This window comes from Mastigoproctus giganteus, chromosome 3 (genome assembly GCF_048544385.1).
Source record: "Mastigoproctus giganteus isolate SK-2022 chromosome 3, ASM4854438v1, whole genome shotgun sequence".
Classification (NCBI taxonomy): domain Eukaryota; kingdom Metazoa; phylum Arthropoda; class Arachnida; order Uropygi; family Thelyphonidae; genus Mastigoproctus; species Mastigoproctus giganteus.
The window spans coordinates 234,444,302-234,456,083 of NC_143577.1; positions in this window are offsets into that span (position 1 = coordinate 234,444,302).

Genomic DNA, 11,782 nt, shown 5'->3' on the forward strand with positions numbered 1-11,782 from the left:
TCGACCCAGCACTGAAAACCACAGGATTGAGTCAACTGGGATGGAGAGGGCAGAGACACATTCAGGCATTTTTCTCACTATGATTGAATTAGTTAGCCTCTAGCAAATGGTTTTTGACAAAAAAATATACAATTTTTCTTCTCTCAACTTGGAAGAAAAAGTTCCTATATTAGTATTAGTAGTAGCAAATGATGCAAAAAAAAAAAAAAAAAAAAAAAATGAAAACTTTCCTATTTCACCTATCCATCCTTCCAATAGTTTGTCTAGTTTTTCCTTGAATTTATTCAAGCTATCCACTTCCACAACCGATTGAAGTTTGTTCCAGCAATCAACCACCCACTGGATAAAGGCAAACTTCCGCACATCTATTCTGCAACTATACTTCCTTAGTTTGAATTTATGTCACATCATTTGGGTAGCCTGAGCAAGAGGAAGAATCTCATCAGCACTTAGCTTGCTCAATCCATTCAAAGTCTTAAACACCTCAATCAGATAACCTCACAAGGGCCTAACTCTATAGATGCTGCAATTTGCAGAACTGAGAGCATCCCTTATCCCCCTAACCAATCTCATTGACCTTCTCCTCTACCCATTCCAGCAGCTCTACATCATTCCTAAAATGAGGTTTCCAGACGTGTATAAAGTATTCAAGATGTCATCTAACCATTGCCTTATACAATAGGATAATCACTTCCTTATCCCTGCTAGAAAAATTATTATATATATCACAAAATGCTATGAGCTATCTTGGCAGCCTGTCTGAATTGAGAATAGAACTTCATATCTGGCTGCACAATTACACCCAGCTCTTTTTCATTTTCCACTACCCTAAGTACAGTACTGGGTTTACTACTACCCATTACAGTACTTTGGTTTGTTAATGCTAAACTTCAATTGCCATTTCTCAGCCTATCTGCCTAATTTGTCTAGTTCTTATTGCAGTGTAATTAACCACCCTTCCAACCTTTGTTTCATCTGCAAACTTAGACATTTAGCCTGATATTCCTTCATTAATATTAATAAATACAGAAAACAACAATGCATCTAGCACTGAACCTTGAGGGGCAGTGTCCATTGATAACCACTGTCTCCTCCCACTCAATCATCCATAGCAGTAACTTGCCCTTAATGCCACACTGCTCTAATCTGAATGGCAGTCTTTTATGTGCAACAGTATCACAAGCTTTCCTAAAATCCAAAATTGTTTTTGCATCCAGTTCCTTTGAGACCACATCATAGTATCCAATCAAATTGTCAGACAAGACTTCCCCTTACCATAACTGCCCTGTCTAGATGATCCTGCAATGCTTCTTTAATCAGTGGCTCCATTTTCTCTGGAACAGAAGTTAAGCTAACAGGTCTGTCATTACTTGTCACCTTTTGATCAGCCTTTGTTGATTATGGATACAGTCAAGCATCTCCAGTCCATGGGGACTTCCCCTGAATCCAAGGATGCTCTCATAATTATGGATAAGGGTGTGTGTGCTTACCTCCTTTGCTGCCTCCCTTAATATAATTGAATAAATCTCATCTCCCCCCATGCCTTTCTTATGTTTAATTTCAACAGTTTCTCTTTTCACTTTCCTCTCAGTTATTGCAAAATCATTTAGGTCTCTGTTAGAGTATGGTAAGCTACTGGTATCCACTTCCCTAATGAAATCCTCAAGTGTGAATGCATATGCAAAATATTTATTCAGTTTGTCTGCAACTTGAACAGGATCATCAACTGTTGAACCATCAATATCAAGTGGATTAAAATTCTGGTGGCACTTATTTGCATAAGCAGTGAATTTGTTAATCATTAACTATATTAATTTTTAGATATTGAATTATTTTTGAATCTGATTGTTTCAGTTATCAAATTTTCGAGAAATGTAACTAGTCAAACTTCAAACTCCTTACTACATTCAATTTTTGATCACAGGGATCATTCTGTCCCCAGTGAAGACAAAGTCCAAGTATTCTGCATTAATGCTTGCCATGACTGAAACTAAAATAAAAAGCATATACATTTAATTTCAAATAGTGCTGAAAAATCTTCTTGGAGTCCTATAATAAATGTAACCAGACCAACCAAAACTATACAAATATAACTGAGTTTGAAGTCTGTTCAGTGATTCGAATCTCAAGAGCTTAAGACACCCATTGGAGGCAATTTTGTGGAAGTGCAGAGCAGGCTTATTTCTTAAATTCCTATAAATGTTCAATATCACAAAACTGGTATAAAGAGACTACCAAATGACAGCAAATTAAACATCTGAATTCAAGTTGACTTCATGTACATGTGTATATGGCTTTTTATAATTTTTACTCTAAATTTAGCTGAATGTCTATATGAAAAAATGTCCTACTGGCTTATCAATCTTATACAATTCAGCAATTCTAAAGATGTGTGATATAAAACTCCCAATTATAATATTTTGCAAGGTAAACTTTTGTTACAGAGTTGTCCACGCAACACATTAACCCTTTTAACTTTACTAATAGAAAAGTCATTAACCTCAGAGTAGATACTGTTTATTTTATGGTATGTATTCTGATGTTTGTATCTTCAATTTGCATGCTCTTCTTCAGAAGAAAGTTTAATATGCAAAGATCACTGTTTGGAAATCTTGAACCTGGCTCAATTATGCAAGGTGAATGGCACTAGCAGATTTTGTATTGTGGGGAACAAAAAAAAAAATTGATGTCACAAAGATACAGAATATAAAGGTAGATTTCATCCATTTTAAAACTGGGTGGGATATGTATATTCAGTTGTAGATATTAATTCATAATTAACATACAAGTTTGTGCATTGCATCAGTTCTGAACATAGTTGAATGTAAAAACAAATTACAGTTTGTAAAAGGGCATCATTATGCAAAATCTCATATTGTGAAATCATTCCTAAGCTGACCATCTTATACTTTAAATAGTAACCAATACGACATCTTTACTGGGGAGAAAAGTGGTTTCAAAGTTCTGTGATGGAAACTTTTTGCTTAGATTAAGAAAGAAGAATCATAAGCCAGTGAACATTCTGAACAATCAAAACAAAGTCCAAACCATCCTTCAATCACATTGACAACTGTCAATGTGATTCACATTGACAACTTCAATCACATTGACAGTTGTCAATGTGATTGAAATTTAGGCATTTTGAGCACGTGGTTTAGGCATTTTGATCAACAATTTGGACATGAAATGAGTGAGGGCTGAGTTTGTTACCATTAGCAGTGGCAAATTATGCAAGAAAGCAAGCTTATATGGGATCACAAAAAAAAAAAAAAAAAAAAAAGAAAGAAAGAACCACGACACCTCCCATTTCACCTATTCATTCACTGAAATAGTTTGTTTTTCCTTGAATTTAAGCGATCAATTTCCACAACAGATGGAAGTTTGTTCCAGCAATCAACCACCCACTGGCTAAAGACAAACTTCTGCACGTCTATTCTACAACCATCCTTCCTCAATTTGAATTTGAGCCCTCTCACATGTGTGGTCTGAGAAAGAATCCCATCAGCACTGAGCTTACTCAATCCATTAAAAACCTTAAACACTTCAATCAAATCACCTCGCAGATGCCTAGTTTCCAGACACTGCAATTTGCAGAACTAAAGCTTTCCCCTCACCAATTTCGTTGCCCTTTTGTATTCATTCCAGCAGCTCTACATCTTTCCTGAAACGAGGCCTCCAGATGAATGCAGTACTCAAGATGTCATCTAACCATTGTCTTAAACAATGGGATAATCACTTTCTTATCCCTGCTGGAAAAATTATATGCAGTCAAACTTGATTATAACGAGCAAAAAGCCACAATGATTTTAATTTATGCATATTTCCATACAATCTCTCACTGTTATAATGAGCGTACTACACGGATATACCGAAAAAATTTTGGTAACTGTGAAAACATTCTTAATTGCTCGGGTAGTCGAAAAAACCAGATCCTTGGAATAGACAAAAATGAAAAGGGCGATTTAGCTTTATGACAACCTGCATCAGATTAGTGGTCGGTTTATGACCTTGTCCTTCCGGGGATGGGGGCTATACAATAGTGCACTGGCGTTCCGCTTGTCGCATTACCCTATTTACAGATTGTCTTGTATTCACTGAACCATAAATTTATTTCAGGACTTCTAGGAATTTTGGAAACAGGACTTAAGTTTATATGCATTTCAAGATTTCTAAGAATGTTGTATGCATTTCAGGCTCCTAAGAACTTTATATGCAGATCACTTTATCATTTTAAAGTAAAATCAGTTAGAAACAAACCCTTCCTTTGGAAACATGTCTACTAACAAAAGAAAGTCTCTCTCGATTCGCAAAAAAGTCAAAATTATTCGTGAGTTAGAACATGGTGCAATCAAAATTATAAGTGTGTAAAAAGTTTTTTGTCCTCTTCAAGTATATCAATATTGTGGAAGAATAAAGATGTTTACATATTGGCACTGGAAAAGAATATAACCGAAAAAAAAAAAAAAAATTTAGAAAGTGCGAGGTTGCAAACGTTGATGAAGCATTGCTTCAATGGCTCACCACACAAAGTGTGATGGAATGGATTTTCAATATACGGTCCGATCTTGAAAGCTCAAGTGGAAAAATTTGCCAAACAATTTGGATGTGATGATTTTGTGTGTAACAACGGTTGGCTGGATCGATTTAAAAACTGACATATCATTTATGCAAAAATTATGGAGAATCTCACTCTGCAGATCCAATAATGGCAAATGAATGGATTGACCATGTTTGGGCAGAAATCAGGAAAAGATTTCAATGACGACGACAGCTACAACGGCAACTAAACAGGACTTTATAATTGACACCTGACAATATATTTAAATTCAAAGGGGAAAAAAAAATCAAAGGCTCGCTTGATGGTGCTCGTATGTGCAAATACGACAGGAACTGATAAAAAAAATGTTTGTTATCGGAAAATTGTTAAAACCTCAGTGTTTAAAAAATGTAAGGAAACTTTCTGTGGATTGCACTGCAAACAAGAAAGCTTGGATGACTTTGTATATTTTTCAGCAATAGATAAAGAGCTATTCAAAAAGAAGAAAAATATTTTGTTAGTTTATAACTGTCCTGTACATACCCAGATTCAAAATTTGTCCAACATTAAGCTAGTGTTTCTGCCTCCCAATGCAACATCAATTTTACAACCAGTGGACATGGGTGTAATCAAGAGTTTGAAAGGATTTTATAAGATTCCTAGTTCTACATCTGATTAGTCAAAGAACAGAAACTTACCGAGTCTATATCGATATTGGATGCTATAAATTTATTGAATGATGCGTGGAACGTTACTTCGACAACCATATCGAAATTAAATTCAAATGAAATTTCAATTGTATATGAAGAAAACAACTTACCACTATCCGAATGGTTGCTATGTAACACTGTTGTGGGCTTTAATACAGATAACATCAATGAATTTGTACGAGTCGATGACAACTTATTAACTAGTGGTATTCCTACAGAGTGACATCATAGATCTGTGTTCAACAATGATAATAAAGATGATATAATTGAAAGTGAATCAAAATCAGTGCCAACAATCTCAAGCTCAAGGTGCAATGGACACATTAGTCAATTTTTTTTGAAGGAACTGAGACAATTATGAGACTTAATGCATTGAGTGTCTTAAGGTGAAACTTAAATATCAAAATGAAATCTTTAAAACAAACATCAATTTTAAGATTCATAAATAAAGACTAATTGAAATTGTTTATTATTAAATAGTATTGTTTTTAATTAGAGAAATAAATTGTGTTTAGTATTAAGTGTATTGTAGTTTATGAGCATATTAATACAAATAATATATAGGTATATGCTTATATTATTTTTTTCCCTCTATTTCTTTTCTTTTTTGAATCATCTTTTTATCAAGTTATTGAGAATTTAAAAATATAGGAGATAGATTTAATTCATCACTGATATAAAGTGTTCATTAACGGCCCCAGGGGTTTCTCTACCTCCGCTATCACTGATATAGCAAGTAATGGTTATAACAAGGAAATTTTGTCGGTCCCTTGATGCTCGTTATAACCAAGTTCGACTGTACAGGGTGTCTCAAAAATATTGGTACAAACGTTTAGGGCAGGTAGGTAACATCTAAAGGAATCTGAATCACAAAGGAACCCATAACCAGAAACTTCAAGGGAAAGTAGTAGCAGAGGCACAAGAAGCAGAAATGACACAAGACAGTAATTAGTGGCAAACATTTATTTGACATAATATTAACAATGGAGAACGAGATGGATGCATTTCATGATGTTATAACAGATGCTCGAAGGTTCCACCATGAGATGCGATGCATGCGTGACACCGACGCAGCATGGATTGGCGGACACGGTCGAACACACCTGGAGTTTCTTTGACAGTAGCAGCAGTGCAGACGAGTCTCGCCATGAGATCCATTTCAGTCTCCACAGGCGATTCACAAACGATAGATTTGAGGGCCCCCCACAGAAAGAAATCAAGGCTCAATAAATCAGGTGAGCATGGGGGCCAGGCAACGGGTCCACCACAGTCAATCCATCGATGCCCAAAACGCCTGTTCAAATGGTCACGAACACATCTTCCATAATGGGCAGGCACCCCGTCATGTTGAAACCAAATGTTGCGTCTCATATTTGCTGGAACATCGTCAAGTAACCCTGGGAGAACTTGTTCAAGAAAGATCAGATATTTAGCAGAGTTCATGCGGGATGGTAACAGGTATGGGCCAACTAAGCAGTCACCGACCATACCTGCCCACACATTTATTGCGAAGCAATGTCGTGCCGCATGGGGGCGCACAGCGTGTGGGCCCTCTGCTAATCCATACACTAGGTGCATGTCTGCCAGCTCACAGTTCGTATATAGATGCATGCTCTTCGTGCGGTGACTACTGCTTGAATGAGTAAACCAGAAATTTTCCCTCCGACGAACTGATGAACAGTGCCGTGTACCAACTTACGGTGACGTTTCTGGTTATGGGTTCCTATGCGATTCACATTCCTTTAGATGCTATCTACCTCCCCTAAACGTTTGTACCAATTTTTTTGAGACACCCTGTATATCACAAAATGCTATGTGCTGTCCTGGCAGCACAATTATCCCCAGGTCCTTTTCATTTTCCAGTACCCTGAGTGTAGTACCACACAGTCCGTACTTTATTCTGGAGTTACTGTACTCAAATGCAGCATTTTGCATTTATCAATGTTAAACTTCAATTGTCATTTCTCAGCCCATCTGCCTAACTTTTTAGGTTCTGTTGCAGTAGCATACTGTCATTAGCCACCCTGCCAAAAATTTGTAATCATCTGCAGACTTGAACATTAAGCCTTATCATTGATAAATATAGAAAACGTAAGTCCACAAAAAGCAAAATCCATTGATTACCACTCTGTCGTGAAGACAGAGTGGTATTTATTTATTTAAATAAGTTGATAGGTTAAATAAATTTAAGGAGGAACTGGACAAACATTTAGAGGGAATGGTTGTGTGAATTTTTTTTTTTTTGGCTGATGCTGCATAAGCTCATACACATGCCACTACTACAAACTCAACCATTCCTTTATCCATATCAGCAACTTGTCCTTAATATCACATTGCTCAATATCACATTGCTCCAATTTGTACAGCAGTCTTTTATGTGCAATAGTATCAAAAGCTTTCCTGGCTTGTAGCCGTGAAGGGTACACAATACCCGTCTTCTAAAATTATTATTTTTTGCATCCATTTCCTTTGTGCCCACATCGTAGTATCCAATCAAATTGATTAAACATGATTTCTCCTTACCAAACTGATGCTGTGTCTGAAGTATAACTGCAGCCTTGTCTAGATAATCCTGAATTACTTTTTTTTACTAGTGACTCCATTATTTTCCCTGGAACAGACAGAAGTTAAACAAACAGGTCTGTAATTACTCGTGCACTCTTTGTCCCCCCCCCCTTGTGAATTGGGGATACATTTGCACATCTCCAGTCCACGGGGGAATTCCCCTGAATCCAAGGATGCTCTCATAATTACAGCTAAGAATTTGCTCACTTCTTTTGCCACCTCCTAAATATAATTTGATAGATACCATTCACCCCAGGTGGCTTTCTTGTAAATTCTTTGAATAAATTCAAAGGTCAACTGGATACTTACCTGTACTTCAATTTCTCTTCCACTTTCTTCTGTTATTACAAAATCATTTAACTCCCTGTTAAGAGTCTGATAAACTTTGGCATCCCCTTCCCTAAAGCAGCACTTTTCGAACTGCTTTCCATGGAACACTGGTGTTCCATGAAAAATCGTAATTAATAATTAAAAAAATAATAATAAAATAAATTTTGCATATTTGTAGTGTACACCACTTTTGTATCATTATAATATTTAACATAATTTTTTTTGGTTATTAATATACTGGCATAGACTAATAATCAAATAGACTGCGGAACACTATTTTGGCCGGCTTTAGTATTTCAAAATATTATTACAGTATTAAAATGTGACCATGGATTTGTGGTTGAAAAAAGGAACTTTAAAATGAGAAGCAAAGTACTTCTAGTAGTAAAATTGTGATCGATGAAAATGAACACAATATTGTCACACTTCAAAGTGAGGATGAACAATCGCAGCCTTCTGTTCGCCAAAAATCTGAAGTGAAAAAAAGAGGAACCAACTAATAAAAGACCAAAACGAAAGCATAATGACAGTTGTTTGAATTTTGGCTTTACATGTGTTGGAAATAAAGATGCTCCTGATGCACAGTGCGTCACATATAAAAAAAAAAATATTAGCAAACAGTTCCTTGCCTCCTGTTTTGTAAGTGTTCCGTGAAAAATGTTGAGATGAAGTGTTCCATGACTAAAAAAGTTTGGGAAACGCTGCCCTAAAGAATTCTTCATGTATGAATGTAGATGCAGAATGCTCATTTGTCAGCACCCTAAGCAGGATTATCAACAGCCAAACCATCAATATCTAGCAGACCAATTTTATTCATCCCCTTCTAGTTTTTATATAAGTCTTTACTGTTTTTCTTTGCATCCTTTGCAAAGGATTTCTTGTAATTTGCCTTTTCCTGCTTGACGACCTCCTTGGTAACTTGATTAGACTAATTTATAACTATTATAGGGATCTGTGTCACCTGATAATGTATATGTATCCCATGCACATTTCTTCTATGCTACCAATTTCATTAGTTCATCTGACATCCATTTTGGTCTATACTTTGAATATTTCTTGGTTGGTATGAAAAGCTTAGCAGCTTCTATGTATTCAATTCCTTGGTATACTGTGTTCAAGGAATTGAATACATTCCTTCTAGTGCTCAATTCCTTGAACACTTCCCATTTAGAATTTGCTGATGGTAACTCATCAGTTGGTCCCACTGTATAGAATTTAAAAACTGTCTGAGACCACCGTAGTCACCTTTACGAAAGGAAAACCCCTCCCTTTACCCTTGATGGTAGTTACATCTTTAAGTATATTCTAAATCAATACCGTGATTGCTGTCACCTAGTGGTACTTTTATGTGCAGATTCTTAATGCATGAATAATCATTGCTGATAATCAGATGAAGAGTACATTGACAAAGGAATAGAAAGTGTGATATCAAAATTTGCAGATGACAAAGATTGGCAGAGTCATTAATGATCAAAGCAAGCAGCATTCCTTAAAGATGACTTGAAACAGACTTCAAAGATGGTCAGAGAAGTGGCAACTATGTTTTAATACTGCAAGGTCTTACACTTAGGGAATAGCAACCCACAAATAAATTATACACTTGGTGGGGTTGTTGTTGTTTGGTTTTTAGGAGCATTAGCAACTAAGGCCATATTGCTCCGGGAATATGCCGTGGTCATTCCCTGACCTTTTTTGCATCCTCCGCATTTGGTGGTCACGGACTCAAACCCCGGTCTAATCAAGAAGCGTGTGCTATGCACTGCTGCTCCTGCCCACCTGGCTATGGAGGCACCTTGGTGGAGGTTTGTTGTTGTTGTTGTTATTTGGTTTTTAGGAGCATTAGCAACTAAGGCCATATTGCTCCGGGAATATGCGGTGGTCATTCCTGACCTTTCCGTATCCTCCGTATTTGGTGGTGATGGACTCGAACCCCGGTCTAATCAAGAAGCGTGTGCTACGCACTGCTGCTCCTTCCCACCTGGCTATGGAGGCGCCAAAGGTGGAGGTTAAATTAAAAAACAGTGGAGGAGGAAAGGGACCTGGGAGTTACAATATGGGCAGATATGAAGTTTTCTGAAGAGTGTAAAATGCAACCAAAAAACCCATGGTGTCTCATTGACAATTTATTGAATGTTATCCTGTAGAGATGGGGAGGCAATTGTAAGACCACATTTGGAATACTGTGTTCAAGTATGGAGACCTCATCTGAAAAAAAAGACAATCATATGAGAAAAGACTGATTATGTGGGCTACAGGAGCTTGGCTACCAGGCACCTCAGAGATGACCTGACTGAGGTTTATAAGGTTCTGAGAGGGACTAGTAAAATGAATGGGGGTGGAATTCTCACTGTTATAAAGAATTCCAGAACTAGGGGTCATAAATTCAAATTACATAGGTTAAGGTTTAGATTAGATTGTAGGAAGTTTTCTTTTAGCCAGTGCTTGAACAAGTTGCACTTGCAACTTGTTCAAGCATCTGCTATAAAAGACCCACAAAACAGCAAGGTGCTTGGCTCCTGCATTACAACAACACACACTGTCATGTCACTCACCATTCAGCTACTTCTGACTGATAAACATATTCTGTCATGCTGTGTCCACTTTATTTTTTGATTTGGCACCAAACAATTTTTGGCTGTACCCAAAATCAAAACACAACATGGAAGAAAAAATGAACTATATTTATTCAAGAAATCCAATCAAACACAAAGAACTGCCTAAAAGCATTCACAAAAGAAGACTTCCAAAAATGTTTTGATCACTGACAGGCATGATGAAAGAAAGGTGTGATTCCAGAAGGAGTTATATAATGTAAACATTTATCAATGAATATTTTTTTTTGCAACATTTACTGCACTATTTAATCGAACCTTGTATATCACTGTCATAAAAGACCCACAAAACAGCAAGGTTCAAAACTTAGATTATCCATTCCCACAAATGAATAATCTAAGTTTTGAAGTTACATCATTCTGGAATATTCTTATATTTTTGATAAATAAATCATCAAGGATAAGTTTCATTTCAATGGGTGTCCAGTGCAATTCACATGCACTGCACAAACCAAGGGTGAACATCAGGTAGTTTTAATTTTCTCTGAAATACCATATGCTTAAGTCTGTATTTGATTGCTCCCCAATGCATATGAAATGTTTAAATGGTCCAAGGGCTATTCAGCTCCCTGTACCTAATTCAAGATTTATGGAGGACTGAACCATTTAATATATCATTAGGTGTTTCAGGCACAATACTCAACTATATCACTCAAGCTATTTTTTAACATTGGAATAAAAAAAATTATAAAAATTATTTTTTATTATTCCAACGTTGGAATAAAAAAAAAATAATAAAAATTTTCAACATATTAACTGGAAGATGACTAATTAATATACTTTCATTTATTGGTCTTTGACCTTTAACAGAAATCTCAGTCTATCACCGACAAGGAAGATGCCTCTTTAATAATAATAATAATAATAAAAATAAATAATGTTTGACAAGTAACAAAACAATTCCATTAGATGTTAGGGCCTATGAAAGCCTTACTACTAAAGAAAAGATGATTTTTCATTTTAATGTCATGCTGGCAGTGGTGAGCTTAACTACTCAAAATTTATTTTATATATAAACTTACAATCAA